General features: G+C 40.1%; 1 protein-coding gene and 1 long non-coding RNA gene across 2 annotated transcripts in view; both read right to left on the minus strand.

Annotated features, from left to right (window-relative positions):
* Positions 1–20,073, minus strand: part of LOC309557875 (uncharacterized protein) — a 77,746-nt gene that overhangs the window by 22,154 nt on the left and 35,519 nt on the right. The gene's annotated exons all lie outside the window — the stretch shown is intronic.
* LOC309558277 lies at positions 13,649–15,415 on the minus strand. Its single transcript, XR_014225415.1, has 2 exons — positions 15,356–15,415; positions 13,649–13,927 (listed from the first exon to the last, which is right to left on the minus strand). It is a non-coding gene; the product is annotated as an uncharacterized lncRNA (long non-coding RNA).

A 20,073-nucleotide genomic window follows, 5' to 3' on the forward strand; every position in this document is an offset into this window, starting at 1 on the left:
CAGCCTGGCCACATACAGAGGCCCAACATCTAAGGAGCACCGTCAGGCGTTCTAGGAACATAAATTATACATTTAATTTCCTGACAACCTATCGCATTTTTGAAGGCCCTTCATATTTCTAACACATAGCATGTACATACCAATTACACCCCAAAATACATTCTGCTGAGTAAAGGGTAAACAAAAGATTACCTGTGGTTTTAGTAGTGCAGTGGTCCACAGAGGAGAACATCCAGGTAGCAGGCAGGAATGTGGTCAGCGACAACAAAAGCAATCATCCAGGCAGCAGGCAGGAATACTGTCCATAGTCAGTACAAGCAGCAGGCAGAGATACTGTCAGCTCAGCCAAAGCATTGGTCCAGGTAGCAGGCAGAGATCTGGTCCATAAAGTCCTGGGTCATTACAGGCAGCAATATGGTTGGCGCAGCCAAAGTATTGGTCCAGGCAGCAGGAAGGACCATCAAGCTTAGGGCCTCTGTCAGGAAAGAATGGGGACAGGGATAGAGGCTTTTCCCACCCAAATCTCTTTGAAGCCTCCGGACTCCAAACCCTGTTCTGGGAACACAGAAAACCAAATACTGGTTTTCTCTACTCAGAACACTATTCTGAAGCTCCTCACATACATGAGACCCCTGTGTACTAAAGTAGAAGGGCAAAAGATCAGTCCAAGTGGCGGGCAAAAAATGTGGTCGATTAACAGGCCGAGGTCGGTGCATGTGGAAGTCATAAACTTGGTTTAAAATGGCAGGCAAATGCAAAAAATGTGGTCGATTAACAGGCCATGGTCAGTTAACGTGGAAGGTAGAAACGTGGTAACAGGCAAATGATCCACACAGGTATTTGAAATGGGGAAATGGCAGTCTGTTAAAAAAAATAAGGGGAGGGAGAGACATTGGGACAATGATAACTAGTGTCTCTTCTAACTCCTTTGCGGCACACACAACATTTCTTTTGGCCTCTTCCTGATTCTGTGGGGGGGAATGTTATAGAGAAAATGTTGCTCATAAAGTCAACTTACACTATCAGAGTGAATGCTTACTGGAGCGGGTCCTGGCTGTTAAATGAGGACAGTGACGATATCTTCAATATATTTTATGGTAGGTTGGCTTTCTGTTGACTTCTGATAGTAGATATATGAATTATCACATGGCCATATGAAAGAAATTAAATTCAACTTTTTTATACCAGTAATGAGACTTTTGGGTCGATAAATATGGTTGCAGCATCTGGTCATTTAAATCCACCCCCCCCCCCCCCATCAACTGATTATAATCATGGACACATTCAGACTTTGCAATGGGGCTGCGTCTCCTGTGAATCTTCACAAGGTGTCATTGTGGATGGTGGGCATGACATAAACATATTTCTTGTCCCTCCACTTCACGGCCCACACTTCCTCATTTCTCAGAAATTCAAATCCCCCCCCCCCCCATTGTATTGTTTTTGTGATTACATTTTGTGGGAAGTCCTTCCTGATTTTTTCTGGAGGTACCACAGGCCAGGGTTTTTTCACGGTACAGGTGATGAAAAAGAGGCAAGCTGGTGTAATAATTTTCCACATATATATATGATATCCTTTTTTGACAAGAATCCCCCTGGTAGGCCAATCATAGGTAGGATTGACTCAGTGACTTCCAGGGAAGGTAAATATATTGCAGCCATTGGTGTTACAAACTCCATTTTACCCGAGGGATTCAGCTCAGGCAATTAATGTTCTACAAACAATAGAAAGGAGGGATAGTTCCATCTTGTCATACTGCCTGTAGAGTAGAAGGGTGGCTATGGGGGCCACATTTTTGCCCAGTATGGCTAACTTGTACATGGCCAAGTGGAAGGAAGATGTCATCTATGATCAATCTAGACCTCTCCCTAGTATCTCCCTACAGCATGAATAGTAATACAGAGATCCATTTCTTGGATTTGAAAATGAGGGTTATTTGCTGTAATATTGATTTGCAATTTTAAATGTGATCTATATTTTTGGATTTATTTTTGTATATAGTTATATTTGATTTATGGATTTATAGTTAGCTGATTGTATTTATAATTGATTTTTTTATGTATATACATATATATATATATATATATATATATATATATATATATATTGTGTCCATTTATTATATATTTTTTTAAATGTTTAAATGTGTAATGTCATTTGTTTTCTGACCACAAGATGGAAGCATGTCCTGGCGTGTGGTTGATTATTATCTGTTTTGGTTTTACAATTTTTTTAGCCAAAATGTATATTTCCTATTTGCTGGGGATATGGATTTATTGATTTTTTTAATATCAAGGTTCTGAATAGCCCTTTTAGCAAATACTGCGAGATCGTTTGCCTGTGTCCTTTAGGACCTGAAACTCAATGGTGCTATTTCTTTATATACATCTCTATAGAGTTTGTGGCTTGTTGGTATTACTTCCTATGTTTGGGCCGCAAGGTCTCACAGTTGTTGAGCTGAGGGGAAGGAGTGTTTCCTCTTTTCTGGCCTGTGGAGCACAATTGATTACTTGACCACCGCCCTGGTTAGTCCTATAAATACACGTCATTGCTGACGAAACGCATAGGGAGGATTAGTGAACGCGTTACGCCATAGCGCACCTGGACATGGCGGTTATTATTTTGGTTGGAAACATTCCGTTTCCATGCTTTATGTCTAAATTGTCATATATACAAGTGAGTGCGATATTTCTATCAATAAATCATTTTATTTAAACATACTACACTATGATATGCCCCCTTTTGTACTTTGAGATTGAATGAGACTGGAGAAGACGCTGTGGGCAGCCACTGATTATTCCATTTGGGAGAAGCTGGTTATCAGATCCAGCGGTATCATTCCAGGAATATTAGGACAGTGCTCGATTGACCTTCTTTGTTGGGGGTCCACATTAGGGGTAAGAGTCAGTGTGAATGGATGTTGGTGACGGCTCCTTTTGGACACTCCTTTTCCTCTTACACCATTTGTCAGTAACAAACTTTGAGGATTCATTAATATTTAATGGACTGAGATATATACAGTATTAGCACTGCACATTCTGTGACACTCATTATTCAAAGCAATATTAGGAAATACATGTGGAACAAGAAAGAAAAAATATATAATGTAACAAAGAAAAGAAAAAAGAAAATATTGTGAATGAAAATAAAGAATTGATTTTTGTATATCAAAAAAATAAACTGTATGAAAACACTTTGTATATGCAACAAAGATGCCAAGGAAAAGATCATTTGATATAGGTTTACAGAAATAGAGAAAAGTAATATATATATATATATGTGTGTGTGTATATGGTATTATGGCATTATATATATGGACTTTTTATTGACTTTGATTTCATACACTCTTCCTTTATTACATTATTGGAATATATTGTTGTATATCATATTGGTTTATATATGAGTTTGCTCACCAATAAGCTGTGGAGAAAAAAAAAAAACATGCAGGGAAGAGAAGGAGGGATGCTTTAAAGGGGAAGGGAGGGAAATACTTTATCTGTTTTTGTTTACAAAAAGTTACAGCCAAAGGAATTGTGATTGTCCTTTAGGTTAATCATTTAAAATAATAAAAAACAATATGATGTTCAAACTTTTGACTTCTTTCTTTAATAACTACATAACACAGTACTTCTACTTCTACCTTTAGTACTTGAGGAGCAAAATTAAAAAAAAAAACTACTTGCAATACTTAAGTAAAAATGTTGAATACTTTAGTACTTCTACTCAAGTCACTTTTTGATGGCGGGGGGGGGGGGGGGGGTTAATATGTTCAGAGCCTCAGCCAATCAGAGGGAATTTGAGATCAGGTCTTTTTTTTAATTGCAATACCAATTCTGTTATTTACTCGGTCAACTGTAGTTTATGTCATATTCATTATGTGGGTAGAACCACAAGGCGTTTAACAGACCGTTTCTATGAGCACATTTATAGTGTAGAAAAAACGAAACAACCTACACAGCAAAACACTTCAGAGGATGTTATGCTGATGAGACTTCTGCTATGTGAGTAGAGGTTATAGAAAAAGTTTGAGCACCCAAGAGGGGAGGTGATGCTTTCAATCTATTATGCTGAAGGGAAGTGTTCTGGATTTTCCAGCTCCAGAGTCGCATTCCCTTCGGTCTCAACTTTGAATGGGATGTGAGTCATTACTATGACCAAATAACCAGGATATGTAGGTGTATGGCAACCTAATTAGACAATAGATATCATCATCATCATCATCATCATCATCATCATCATGTATACAGTATATATATCACTTGATATATGGAGTTTACATTGAAATTATAGATTTCATATCATAATTTTGTAAATATATACATCCATACCTACACCCTGTACATTTTCTCAACTTCGGTGGTTTGAGTTTCCACCCCCTGTTTTTCACGATGCACTTTTAGTTTGGTCGCAGTCCATACATTATATCGAGTGTTATCTGTCCTTTGGGGCTTACTTCTTTTATATAAATATATTTTTTATAATATTGTTATAAGGGACCCAATTGGACATGAAGACGCTTGTTTGTTGTTCAAATTAATGATAATTTGCTCATATATTTTCAGTCTGGATTAGGAGCCATAAAGTGTGTAATATTGTTTCATGGGTATCATGTTGGTTTCCTGGTGGGTATCATGTTGGTATATCTATCTATCTATATATATATATATATATCTATATATATATATGTATATATATATATATATATATATATATATATATATATATATATATATATATATATATATATATATATATATATTCAGTATACATATAGTTGTTCATCCTTTTTTTTTTTTTTAATCCTAATTTTCAGACATTATTTTTCATTTTTAAGTTTACTTTCATCTATTTGTGTAAACAAATATAGAGTGATCTTTTCCTTGGCATCTTTGCATATATAAAGCGTTTGCATTATTTATTCTTTCTCTATTTCTTTCTTTGATATACAAAAATCAATTTATTTTATTTTTATTCGCTATATTTTATTTTTTTAATTTTTCTTTTTATTGTTGCCTTATATATTTTTTCTTTCTTGTTCCATACATTTTTCCTAATATTGCTTTGAATAATATGCTTTTAAAGAAACTATTGGGAAATCAGTTGATCATGAGATCTAGATAGGTGCTAGTTAGTGTAAATAATGTACTCCTTCTGCTTATCAGGGGAGTCTGATCAGTAGTCAGGCCTGTTACATGTGTCCATGTGTGATTCATCTGGTCTGAGGGAGTGTCCCCACTGTAACCAATAGGGGAGCGTGTTGGACAGTGGAGGAAACCCAGCCAGTGACACACAGGCTTTTATGACTATCCCAGTGGGTTGGCACAATAGTGGTGCATCCTGGGATATATTATAAAAGCCACGGGCACATGTGACAGGGTGTCTTTGGGCAGGAAGCCAGGTCCCAGGAGGAGGGTGACGGCTTTCTCTCCTCCTGTCTGCATGGAAGGTGGTCACAGGCGGTCGGCCTTGGGAGTCAGAAGTGCGGTGCTGAGTCAGGAGGTCCAGTGGATATTGATAAGTGGAGCTAAAGGCAGAGCAACCTTGGGAAAAACAGTGTCCATGAGTACCGGGAAGCTTGCCAGGGGTCTGCCCAGGAAGGGTGACAACTCCAGTAGAGAGTCAGTGGACAGGGGCTAGCATACACAGTGATTGGTCGGCTGAGATCTGGTCTCTTTCTCCCTTTCCAGACTGTTTTCTTGGACTTTATTGTCTTGGATTATTTTATTCATTATCATCATTTTTACATATATTTGGCGCAGCTCCTTATCTATTTAATTTCTTGTGAGCTATTGCTGGTTCTTTGTGGAGTTCCTGTTCACATTTGTTGTATATTGTAATACTAGTGCAATCTTTTGCAAATGTCTAAATAAAGAACTACAAAAAAGAAAAGAAAAAAATATCAGGCTAAATGGGTCTGGCATGCTTATTGGGGGAGACTCATTCTGTAGGATGGGAATAGTGTGGTGAGTCCTGCGCTGTCTAAAAAGAGCGATTTAAAGGGGTAAAGGAGATCCCAGATGCTGCTAGTACCGGAACTGGTAACCAAACAGTGTCAAATATATAAACAAGTGGGGGGTACTGCTCTTCTGGGTTGATAACCAATAATAAATAAATAAATAAATAAACTGTATTTAGTGTATGTGCCTGTCACAATAAAAATAGAAGGGAACTAAACCATATAAGATAAATCCATATTCATAATAAACAATTTTAAAATATTGGTGCAATAATCTAAAAAAACCACTTAATGTGCTGATGATGCTCTAGTGACAAATAAAGTGCTCAGGTGCATATAAATAACTTTATTTATTTATTATTGGTTATCAACCCAGAAGCGCAGTACCCCCCACTTGTTTATACATTCTGTAGGATGTGATACAGAAAAAGTGACCATTGCAAAGAAAAAAATAATGTGGTTTATATTGCTGGCAAATATAATTTCATTGCTGGATTCTTTTAAAAAAAAAACACATAGACCCCCCAAACGTCCCCCAAATAGTTTGGGGTTCTTTAGAGTAGCCTGTGCACTTTTTTTTTACTAGAAACCAGAAGAGAAAAGTCATTTGACTGCAAATAAAAAAAAAACCCTTTTCCATTGTAAATATCAGTGTTTAACCACTTCTGGACAGAAGGATTTTCTCCCTTAATGACCAGGCCATTTTTTGCGATTCGACACTGCGTTAATTTAACGGACAATTGCGCGGTCATGCGACGCTGTACCCAAATAAAATTGATGTCCTTTTTTCCCACAAATAGAGCTTTCTTTTGGTGGTATTTGATCACCTCTGCGATTTTTATTTTTTGTGCTAAAAACAAAAAAAGAGCGACAATTCTGGAAAAAAAAAAAAAAAAACAATATTTTTCACTTTCTGCTATATAACATTCCCAGAATAAAAAACCTAAACATCTAAATTGTATAACATTTTAGGCCAATTTGTTTTCTGCTACATATTTTTGGTAAAAAAAATTGCAATAATTGTATTTGGATTGGTTTGCACAAAAGTTTTCGCGTCTACTAACTACGGGAAAGATTTATGTAATTTTTATAGTTTTTGTTTTTTTTTAATAGTAATGGTGGTGATCTCTGGTTTTTAGCGGGACTGTGACATTGCGGCGGACAGATCGGACCCCTAACTGACATTTTTGACACTTTTGGGGGGACCAGTGACATTACTACAGTAATCAGGGGTTTGGGGTATTTTAGACCCCCAGATCCCTCCACAACAGCACCCGTCAAGTAAAAAAAAATAAAATGTTTTTGAATGTACGAAAATATTGGATCATATCAGCTGATACCGATACGAGATGACCAAAACATCGGTATCGGTATCGGCAAAGAAAAAAAAACATCGGTCGATCCCTACTGGAAAAATTCTTTGGCCTGGCTGTCTCTGACGTCAATACATTATGAGTCACTGACCGAGCAACAAGATCTGGAGAGTGGAAGTAAATTTTGGATAATTATTCCAGTCTAATGACTCAGTGATAAAGTCGGTGAAACAATGTGACAGCTAATGCTTCTTTTTGCATATTTTTTTTTTTTCTTTAAATATTGTAAATGTGAAGCAAAATTATCCAGAGAAGATACAGTGCCTTGCGAAAGTATTCGGCCCCCTTGAACTTTGCAACCTTTTGCCACATTTCAGGCTTCAAACATAAAGATAAAAAACTGTAATTTTTTGTGAAGAATCAACAACAAGTGGGACACAATCATGCAGTGGAACGAAATTTATTGGATATTTCAAACAAATAAAAAACTGAAAAATTGGGCGTGCAAAATTATTCAGCCCCCTTAAGTTAATACTTTGTAGCGCAACCTTTTGCTGCTATTACAGCTGTAAGTCGCTTGGGGGATGTCTCTATCAGTTTTGCACATCGAGAGACTGAAATTTTTGCCCATTCCTCCTTGCAAAACAGCTCAAGCTCAGTGAGGTTGGATGGAGAGCGTTTGTGAACAGCAGTTTTCAGTTCTTTCCACAGATTCTCGATTGGATTCAGGTCTGGAAGTTGACTTGGCCATTCTAACACCTGGATATGTTTATTTGTGAACCATTCCATTGTAGATTTTGCTTTATGTTTTGGATCATTGTCTTGTTGGAAGACAAATCTCTGTCCCAGTCTCAGGTCTTTTGCAGACTCCATCAGGTTTTCTTCCAGAATGGTCCTGTATTTGGCTCCATCCATCTTCCCATCAATTTTAACCATCTTCCCTGTCCCTGCTGAAGAAAAGCCGGCCCAAACCATGATGCTGCCACCACCATGTTTGACAGTGGGGATGGTGTGTTCAGGGTGATGAGCTGTGTTGCTTTTACGCCAAACATAACGTTTTGCATTGTTGCCAAAAAGTTTGATTTTGGTTTCATCTGAGCAGAGCACCTTCTTCCACATGTTTGGTGTCTCCCAGGTGGCTTGTGGCAAACTTTAAACAACACTTTTTATGGATATCTTTAAGAAATGGCTTTCTTCTTGCCACTCTTCCATAAAGGCCAGATTTGTGCAGTACAGTAATCCCCCGCTCCATCGCGGTTCAGTTTTTGAGGTCCCGGTCATTTGCGTTTTTTTTTGTAATGTTATTATACTATATAATCATTAAAAATGAAATATTTTTGTGTTTTCCATAGCTCTTGCTCTGTCTCTTAGTATCTTTTATGTGTTTAAATGAGTTTCTATTGTTTTAAAAGTGTGTAAACATGCCTACAATGCATTTTAATAGGGTTTTTCTATTTCGCGGAATTTCACTTTTCGCGGCTGAGTCCGGAACGTAACCCCCGCAATGGAGGGGGGGTTTACTGTATACGGCTGATTGTTGTCCTATGGACAGAGTCTCCCACCTCAGCTGTAGATCTCTGCAGTTCATCCAGAGTGATCATGGGCCTCTTGGCTGCATCTCTGATCAGTCTTCTCCTTGTATGAGCTGAAAGTTTAGAGGGACGGCCAGGTCTTCGTAGATTTGCAGTGGTCTGATACTCCTTCCATTTCAATATTATCGCTTGCACAGTACTCCTTGGGATGTTTAAAGCTTGGGAAATCTTTTTGTATCCAAATCCGGCTTTAAAATTCTCCACAACAGTATCTCGGACCTGCCTGGTGTGTTCCTTGTTCTTCATGATGCTCTCTGCGCTTTAAACGGACCTCTGAGACTATCACAGTGCAGGTGCATTTATACGGAGACTTGATTACACACAGGTGGATTCTATTTATCATCATTAGTCATTTAGGTCAACATTGGATCATTCAGAGATCCTCACTGAACTTCTGGAGAGAGTTTGCTGCACTGAAAGTAAAGGGGCTGAAAAATTTTGCACGACCAATTTTTCAGTTTTTTATTTGTTAACAAAGTTTGAAATATCCAATAAATTTCGTTCCACTTCATGATTGTGTCCCACTTGTTGTTGATTCTTCACAAAAAATTACAGTTTTATATCTTTATGTTTGAAGCCTGAAATGTGGCAAAAGGTTGCAAAGTTTAAGGGGGCCGAATACTTTCGCAAGGCATTGTATATAATTGGACAGCGGTGTCAGGTTTTGTATGAAAAGTGTCAATAAAATAAATAAAAAATATTTCCCATAAAAATCTGCCCTGTGTGTAAATACCCTTTAGAGCTCATTTAGTCATTGAGGAGTCTGGGGTTGGAGTTAAAATGTATTTTATTTAATCCTTAGACAGACAAAAACAGATTACAAACTGTTTACATGATTGGATAAAATAAAGGCAGAGAGATGTTGTATGATTTGTTTTATAACTTCTTTATGCATTATGGAAAGAATTAAAAAACACTTTTAAAATAGATTTTTTTTATTATTTTTCTATTTAATTTAATAAGAAGTACTGCATGGTAATATTTTGTGTTTTTGTATCCAACCAACAGGTGGAGCTCTCAGCTCCAGTGATCCAGTTTCTCTCTTTAACCACTTCAACCCTGGAAGATTTACCCCCCTTCATTTCAGGGCATTTTTTGCGATACAGCACTGCATTATTTTAACTGACAATTGTGCGACGCTGTTCCCAAATAAAAATAAAATTGATGTCCTTTTTTCCACAAATAGAGCCTTCTTTTGGGGGTATTTAATCACCTCTGCATTTTTTTTTTTTTTTTTTGCGCTATAAACAATAAAGCACTGACAATTTTGAAAAAACAAAACAAAACAAAACAATATTTTTTTCTTTCTGCAATAAAACATATTGAATAAAAAATGTAAAAAAAATCAAATTTTTATTTTTCAAAAGTTTTTTCGAAAGGTAGTGTCAAGATAACGGTTATATCATACAGCATTTAAAGAAACAAAGATTGTTGTTTGTTGTAAATATGCCAGTTATGAGTACAACATAATATATATATATATATATATATATATATATGAGTATGAATAATCATGGTAAGTAACAAGCTGTTGGAAAAAAGTAATAAAGAAGGCGCTTAGGTTGATAACAAGTAAACTTATATCAGTAGACAATGATATAGTTGTATGACTTCTATATAAGGCTAAAAAAATCCCCGGCTATATTCGTAAGCTTGGTAAAAAGTTTAGATATTTGTATGATATCTGAAATCGGTAAATGTTGAATGTCATCAATCGGGCTTTCTGTCTTGGGTGTCCAGTTAGCAATGGATAGAGCTACATGGATTTGGTAGGTGAGGGGTAGAAATATAGGAAAGGAAGATTGAGGGCGGGGGTAGCAAGGATGGGGGGGGGGGGTGTGGCAGTACTCACTGTCACTGGGAGTGAAAGACAGACACTTAATGGACACTGAGAAAATGGTTTGGATAACTTCAAATGGGACAGTAAAATGTATCAACAATATCTCTCAAGAAATATAAAGATTTAATCCCACTTTACACTGTGAGACCTATAGCCTGTTGCCATGAAGTCTGTGACTCCTAAGTAATCAAAGCAATGCTTAGATGTGTATTCCATGTACTTCAATGTAGGAGACGGACAGACTGTCACTGGCAGTTTTTTTTCCTATTGTCTGTCTATTGAGGTGTGATGTGGATTGTGTTAAGTCTGTCTGTTCCATTGTTAAATGTTAATGACCTCACATTGTTTCTGTCCAGGTGGCTAGATAATTAGTTCAGGTTAATTCAATTTCTGTATACAATTTCATCTGCATAGGATAACGTAATCAGGCAGCCCTTGACCTGTGTGTGGTAATCTGATCAGGAGGGGGAGGTCCGGGCTGTATATAAATTCTATGTGACTGTTCAATAAATGAGAGATTCCAGTACAAGCTAAGTTATCAGCTAGCTTTGTTTGGGGCGGCTGGGAGAATCTGATATCTATGTTCACGACTGGGAGGAAGCCGTATCCTGACGGAAGTCCACAAGTACAGTGTGGGTTGAGGTTCTGTTACCGGGGGGTATTGAGGAGGTGGGTAAGGAGAAAGATCCTTCCTCAGTCTGCACTAGAGGTAGGTTACTGACTGCATAAAGGTGTGTCAGACTGATGGGGATTTAGCAGTTAAAGTATAAATTTATAGAGGTCTCGATTGTTTATATCACCAGGAGACTTCCCGAACTCAACCCTGGTATAGAGGTGGGAGGTCTCGTGACTTGTGGTAAAAAGAGGAGGGTTAGCTATGAAGTGCTATAAGAATTGTTACAGTTTTCTCATGGTGGGCTAGGTTGGGATTGTGCCATTAGTGTAAGGTATCAATCTGTATTTCAGAAATGGTTCCAGCATGCCCAGGTAGGGGAGTATTGAGCTATGTAGATTAGTTCTTCCATTTTGGCAAGTTTGTCAATTTGTTTGAACCATTCTGGGATGGTCGGGATGTGAGGCGTTCCCCAGTGTTGAGAAATGCACATTTTAGCAGCATTGATCAGGGGTAGAAGGCTAACGTGATTTCGATATTCAAAAAGGGCCAGAGGCATATCCCGGGAAATTATAGGCCTGTCAGTCTGACATAAGTAGTATGTAAACTTCTGGAGGGGATGATAAGGGACTATATTGTAGAATATGCTAAAGACAACAACATCATCAGTAATAACCAGCACGGGTTTACAAATGGGCGTTCTTGTCAAACCAATCTCTTAGCATTCTACGAGGAGGTGAGCTGTGAGCTAGATAGGGGCAGACCAGTGGATGTGGTGTACTTGGATTTCGCTAAAGCGTTTGATACAGTTCCCCACAAGCGCTTAATTTATAAAATAAGGTCTGCAGGTATCGACAGCAGGGTTTGCTCTTGGATACGGAACTGGCTAAAAGGCCGTGTCCAAAGGGTGGTAATAAACAGCGCATACTCAGACTGGTCTGAGGTAGTAAGCGGGGTGCCCCAGGGCTCAGTCCTGGGACCAACCTTGTTCAATTTATTCATAAACAGCATTGAGGTCGGGGTCAGGAGTTCTATATCAGTTTTTGCAGATGACACAAAATTGGGCAGGGCAATAACTGCACAGCATGAAGCAGATAACCTACAGGATAACCTGGACAAAATAACAGAGTGGGCAACGACTTGGCAAATGAGGTTTAACGTGGAGAAGTGTAAGGTTTTTGCACTTGGGGACTAGAAACATAAAAGCACAATACACGTTAGGAGGGGAACCCTTGGGGGAATCAAAAATGGAGAAAGATCTGGGAGTCTTTGTTGATGATAGACTAGTCAACAGCATGCAATGTCAAGCGGCAGCTGCCAAAGCCAGCAGATTATTAGCGTGCATAAAGAAAGGGATGTATTCCAGAGATAAAACTATAATCCTTCCACTTTATAAAACTCTGGTCCGACCGCATCTGGAGTATTCTGTCCAGTTCTGGTCACCAGTCCTCAGGAGAGATGTGTTGGAGCTGGAGAGAGTTCAGAGAAGGGCAACCAAACTGATTAGGGGATTGGAGGACCTTGATTATGAAGGGCGTCTGCAATCGCTCGATTTATTCTCCCTGGAGAAGAGACGCCTGAGGGGGGACATGATAGCAATTTTTAAATATCTCAATGGGGATCTCAGCTTAGGAAAAAAGCTGTTCAGTCGAAGGGATTGCATGAGGACTGGGGGGCATACAATGCGATTAGAGGAGAAGCGTTTTAACCTCAGGCAACGTGGGATGTTCTTTACTGTTAGGGCTACAAGATTGTGGAATTCTCTACCACAAGAGGTGGTTTCTGCGGGAAGTATGGTGGCTTTCAAAAGACTATTAGACTTACATCTCAAGGATCAGAACATTCAGGGGTATGTGAGATGATTACAGCCACACACACCTACACGGGTTGAACTGGATGGTCTATTGTCTTTATTCAACCTCACCTACTATGTAACTATGTAACTATGTAACAGTTTTGAAAAAAAAAAACACAATATTCACTTGCGGAATTTTCTGCAAGTAAGAATGGATGGAAGACTTCCCAAACTGTGGGATGTGGAATTGTTGTAAATAGAACGTTGGAGGTGAAATGGTGAAGGATCGGAAGGTTCCTCTCACCAGATTACAGAAGAATGAATTGGTTGGACTAACTGGTGATACATATGAAGCTCTGGCTTGTCTCAGATTGGTCGGATTCAATTGGAATCCCATTTTGGGAGAACCAATCCACTGATCCCTACTCATCCCAATGTTACTGTAACACACAATGTTTTTGAAAAAACCCGGGTTCCTTCTTCTCCTTTTTGTGGCTCGTGTTTTCATTCTTTGCTTTTTCTTTTTCTTTTTCATATGTAAGCACGGCATTATGGATGTAGCTGAGCAGAAATTTCTTCCTCTGTATCCGGTCTCTCTTCGGGTCTCTTGGCAGACTCAGACGGAATGTGACGTTTTCCAGGGCCATCTGTATGATCCTCAGGATGTCGGTGGTTCTTCCCAGAGTTTTCACATTGCTGTCCTTCGTGTAATTCTCAATGGCGAACACAGACTCCGCCCCCATAAGCCTGAATTCTTTCTCTGCCTCTATGAAATCTCCTTGGGTTTTATGGGTGAGAACAATGATTGGGACGACTCCTGGAAAGGAAAATAAATGTGTTTATTGGTAGAGTAGAAGGTTAAAGCATTTGTTACTCCAACATTTCATATTCCACCATGTTTATTCCTTTTTCTTATGCTCTAGTCAGATCATCTGATGTGTGTAACAATCGTATATCTGACTCCCCTGTTATTCCTCTAAAAATTTCAATAAAGAACTGTTGAAATTAAAAGTATTGGGACGCCTGCCTTTACACACACATGAACTTTAATGGCATCCCAGTCTTAGTCCGTAGCGTTCAATATTGAGTTGGCCCATCCTTTGCAGCTATAACAGCTTCAACTCTTCTGGGAAGGCTGTCCACAAGGTTTAGGAGTGTGTCTATGGGAATGTTTGACCATTCTTCCAGAAGAGCGAATTTGTGAGATCAGGCACTGATGTTGGACGAGAAGGCCTGGCTCATAGTCTTAGCTCTAATTCATCCCAAATGTGTTTCTATTAGGTTGAGGTCAGGACTCTGTGCAGGCCAGTCAAGTTCCTCCACCCCCAAACTCGCTCATTCATGTCTTTATGGACCTTGCTTTGTGCACTGGTCCAAATCATTTGGTGGAGGGGGGATTATGGTGTGGGGTTGTTTTTCAGGGGTTGGGCTTGGCCCCTTAGCTCCAGTGAAGAGAACTCTTAAGGCATCAGCATAGCAAGACATTTTATGCCTTGTTTCCACTTAGCGGTTCGTTTCGGTGCTGTTCATTACGGTTTGGAACGGTACACCTTGATCAGGCTTGCGTTTCCACTGCCAACAGTACCTCAACAGTGTAGCTCCACCCTGTTGGTACGGTACTAATGTGCTTGGTACCCCCAACGAAAGGGTCCCAAAAATGTGTTACGGTGCGCTTCGGAATTAGGGTACCATTCACAACTTTTGACAATGGAAACGGCAAAAATTGCGTACCGTACCAAACCAAACTAAACTGTATCGCTCAGTGGAAACGAGGCATTAGACCCCCAACTTTGTGGGAGGAGTTTGGGGATGGCCCCTTCCTGTTCCAACATGACTACGCACCAGTGCACAAAGCAAGGTCCATAAAGACACGGATGAGCGAGTTTGGGGTGGAGGAACTTGACTGTCCTGACCTCAACCCCACAGAACACCTTTGGGATGAGTTAGAGAGGAGAATGTGAGCCAGACCTTCTCGTCCAACATCAGTGCCTGACCTCACAAATGTGCTTCTGGAAGAATGGTCAAACATTCCCATAGACACTCCTAAACCTTGTGGACAGCCTTCCCAGAAGAGGTGAAGCTGTTATAGCTGCAAAGGGTGGGCCAACTCAATATTGAACCCTACGGACTAAGACTGGGATGTCATTAAAGTTCATGTGTGTGTAAAGGCAGGTGTCCCAATACTTTTGGTAACATAGTGTGGTGTAGATGTATTGCACAGTTGGAAAAGGGGTTAAGAGGCTACCTGTCATCCGGTCACAGTTGTGGAGAAAAGCTCTGACATTGTCTCGATCATGCGGTGACATATTCCACTTAGCACTAAAAAAAAAAAAAACAAAAAAAAAAAAAGAACAATCACTTAATCTACGTCAAATGATTGGAGGTTTCCAAAAGGGTTTGCTGGTCGGAAATATGGCTTTACTCCAGTCTGATTCTACTGGGAATACTGGAGTATAAGAACGTTACCGTACATTGTTTGTATGCGCACAGTCCCCTCCAAAACACACAGTGACAGTGGGTTCTGTCCCAGCTATCTTAAAGCCTTTGTCAAGGATTATATATCACCATATCTGAAAGGTATTAAGATATAAGTTCAATATCTTGCAGGCCAATGGTATTTAAACCATGGTGTAAAATAATTTTTTGTACATACAAATAAATTTGGTACATACATACATACATTTATTTTTTGCCTGTTCCATGTAAGTTTCTTTTGTCCCTTGTTAGCAACGAGAACCTTTAGGTGGGCTGTCCTGGAATGCTACATAACAATGATTATATGTGTATTTTTTGGTGATTCCATATATGAAACAAAGAGGGGTATTTTGTAAGACTCACAGACTTGTGCTGCGAATAAATGCAGCTACGGTCCTTGAGGTTCCAAGTAGGGGGCCTCTGTATTCCCGTCTATTGCCAGTACCGGTACTGTATGGGGATATACAGGGGCGTAACTACAGGGGTTGCAGTCGCAACTGGGCCCCATGCTCCAGGGGGCCCTGTGCGGCTCCCCTGTACACCTGGATAGGAGGGGCAGCAGGGGCCGCATGTAGAGAAATCACTGCCCTCCTTTTTCCTCCTGTAGCTGCAGGGGGAAAATGGAGGAGATTGGTTCCTCTGTATGCTGCCCCCGCCACTCCTCCTATCCATCCAGTTAACTTGTGTTCTGCTGTCTCTGGGCCCCTGTGTGCTCCCCTGGTCCCCCCCCCCTACTGTGCTTCCCCCCCCTACTGAGCTTCCCCCCCCACTGTGCTGCCTCCCCCTACTGTGCTCCCTACCCTCTCCTGCCGGCTGCTGCAGGGGATGTGTCACAATAGAGAACCAGGAAGGGGTCGGTAAATAGGTAATTTACCAGCTCCTTCCTTTTCTCAATGGACAGAGTCATAGTCAGTGACATTGTAAAAAAATAAAATAAAATGATAAAAAATAATACAATTAAAATACCAAAAAAATAAAAACAACTGACACCAGTGGGTGAACTTCCAGGATCGTAAAGGTCACATTTGCAACCGGGCTCTGGCATTCCACCACTGTGGGGAGACCCCAACATCGCAGGAAGGTGGCCCACTGCAGAACTTGTGAATGGGTCCCGCAACGAGAGTAAAGGGCCCCAAGATCAGTGGGAAGAGTCCCAGGCTTGAAGGGAAGGGCCCCGGCCAGGGGTCCAGGGGGCCCTTCATGGTTTCCTGCACCGGGGCCCTGAAGGTTCTAGTTACGCCTCTGGGGATATATTGTTAAGCTGTGGTGGATAGGTATTATAAAAACCATCTTAAAGGTGTTTGCATATCGCATATAAAGTAAGGAAAGTGTGGAGAGACTCCACTGTAGACTTACATTGAATGTTAGAAATTTTTGGTTGGTGCCAGGCAGCGCTGTTTGTGTCCTTCCTTCTCCCTCTCTGCGAGGGAAGTGAGGATGGATGCGGTTCCCCGGCCTTTTATTTCACACTATATTTACTGCGCACTAGGCGCCGCACGTACTTGGACATAGACGTCTGTCACGTGGTTTAGTCTCTATTGCGCATGCACCGCTGGGATGCATGCGCATCGAGATTCCGTCAAGATGTCTATTTTCGGCCGCCATCACGGAGTGTTTGGAGCTATTTATCCCTTAAGGGATCGGATCGGAGTATGGTTGGTTGTACCCCTACGGCTCCTATTGGCCCCTGTTGCATGCAGGGGCTTTCTGTGCCGGGTGCGAATTGGGGATATTGAAAATTTACATCATGGCATTCACAGATTTTTGCATAAGTAATAATAGACAAAGTCTGTACATAAATAAAAGAGTGGATTGACAATAATTGTTTGTATATATATATATGTATATATAAGAACGTATATATAGTAGTTTTAACAGCAGTTCAAATATTTTCAAGAAAAAAGAAAAAAGAAAAAGAAAGGGGAGCTGACTGATACATCATGATGACAAGATGTGGGGAAGGGGGAGAAGAAGTATCTCCATTAGAGTGAGAGATTATTTATGTTTGGGTGAAGTAGGTATTTTTATCTTTATATTTTAGTTGTTTTTGGGGGGCGCTTTATGTTGAGAACAAGAGTTTATGTGGGAAACAACATTTTTTGGTTTGTGTTATAAAAAATGTAATTCATAAAGTGTGAAAATATAGAAATAATAAGGATATGGATAAATGTAAGAAGGGATCTGAAAATAAGATCAAAGTAAGGAAAATTGGGAATGGTAAATAATTAACCGGTTGCCGACCGCCGCACGACTATATACTGCGGCGGTCAGCCCCGGCCAGGCAGAGTGACGTAGGGGTACGTCACTCGCCTGTAACTGACTTGCGAGCCAATTGCGCCCGCCCCAGCTCGTTCACTGACAAGTCAGTGCGTGTGACCGGCAGACCCGATCGTCCGCCGGTCACTCACGATCGCTCCGGTGAAGGGAGAAAGGCGGACGGCTTATGTAAACAAGCCGCCTGTCATTCTTCCCTGTGTAAAAATGAAGATCAGACGGTTCTACTATGTAGGACCGTTGATCTTTGTTTTTACACCAATAGCCATGTCCCTTTACAGTTAGAAACACGCCCCTAGGACACACTTAACCCCTCCCTCTCCAATACAGTTAACCCCTTCCCTGCCAGTGTCATTTTTGCAGTAACAGTGCATATGTATAGCACTGATTACTGCAGTAATGTCACTGGTAACCCCAAAAGTGTAAAATGTCAGTCAAGGGTCCGATCTGTCCGCCGCAATGTCGCAGTACCGCAAAAAAAAAAATCGCAGATCGCCGCCATTACGCGTTAAAAAAAAAAAACACCAAAAATGACAAAAATCTTTCCCTTTGTTAGGAAACGCGATAACTTTTGCGCAAACCAATCAAAATACGCTTTTTGCAAATTTTTTTACCAAACATATGTAGCATAAAACAAATTGGCCGAAAATGTTAAAAAATTTAGATTTTTACATTTTTTTGGGGGGAATTTCATATAAAAAAATGTGAAAAATGTGAAAAATATTATATGTTATTTTTGCAAAATGTATGCTTTTTTTTTTGTTTATAGCGCATGATCAAAAAATCGCACAGGTGATCAAATACCACCAAAAGAAAGCTCTGTTTGTGGGGAAAAAAGGACGTCAAATTCGTTTAGGTACAGCGTCGCATGACCGCGCAATTGTCCGTTAAAATCACGCAGTAAAAAAATCGCAAAAAAAACCCTGGTCTTTTAGCAGCCAAATCCTCCGGGGCTTAAGTGGTTAAGTAAGAAGTAAAAAATAAGAAATGGTAAGTAAAAAATAATAAAAAGTAAAATAAAGTAAACAATAAATGATAAATGATTCTTGAAAGTCTGTGACCACTTTCCAAGCTCAATCAGCATGGATGAACAGAGATAAAGATCCCTAACAAAAGTCACCATATCACTAATGTCACCAAAACCCTCTAATCTTTACTCACCTTGCTTATATAACCCAAAACCTATGAATGTCATATTTCTCTCTCTATATACATGTAAAAATTTAAAAAAGAGGTTGAAGGATTGTAAGAGGTGCATGAAAGTCAGCCAGCCCCCAGTCTGATGTACTCACCCTCCAGTCTGTCACCAACCAAATATAACCTGTCTCTTGGTACAAAGAACAGGGGTTTAGTTGACACACATTTGCAAATGCATGTGAAAGCTGCAGAGCCACTTCACGGCACCCTGTTATATCTTCAGTCCTACACTCTTAATTTAGTGTCCTCACACTGGAGGCACATGGCCGCTAATGGATGGATGGATGGGGGAACAGGTGAGAGGGAGACAGCCCAACCTCCCCCAACCCCTCCCCATCCATGACTGGCTGTTGTCTCAAAGACTCAAATAATTAGGTTATAACCATGGTGCAAACTGGAAAAGACCAGCTGAAAAGCATTACACCTCCATCCCCTTGGTGGATGCAGTATATAGATAGGAAGGGATTTTATGTATGGGGCATGGCCTGTAAAGCACACTGGAGGTGTAATGCTTTTCAGCTGGTCTTTTCCAGTTTGCACCATGGTTATAACCTAATTATTTGAGTCTTTGAGACAACAGCGAGTTGTGGATGGGGATGGGTTGGGGGAGGTTGGGCTGTCTCCCTCTCACCTGTTCCCCCATCCATCCATTAGCGGCCATGTGCCTCCAGTGTGAGGACACTAAATTAAGAGTGTAGGACTGCAGATTTAAACAGGGTGCCGTGAAGTGGCTCTGCAGCTTTCACATGCGTTTGCAAATGTGTGTCAACTAAACCCCTGTTCTTTGTACCAAGAGACAGGTTATATTTGGTTGGTGACAGACTGGAGGGTGAGTACATCAGACTGGGGGCTGGCTGACTTTCATGCACCTCTTACAATCCTTCAACCTCTTTTTTTCTTGTTATAGGGATGGAGACGCCGGGCAACACCAGCTTGAGTCTCATCTAAAGTCCCACCTAGTCCAATATGTTTATACATGTAAAAATGTATTTAATTAATTTCTTTTTTCAAATAAAC

This window comes from Pelophylax lessonae (assembly GCF_965119305.1).
Source record: "Pelophylax lessonae genome assembly, chromosome: 6".
NCBI classification, from domain to species: Eukaryota; Metazoa; Chordata; class Amphibia; order Anura; family Ranidae; genus Pelophylax; species Pelophylax lessonae.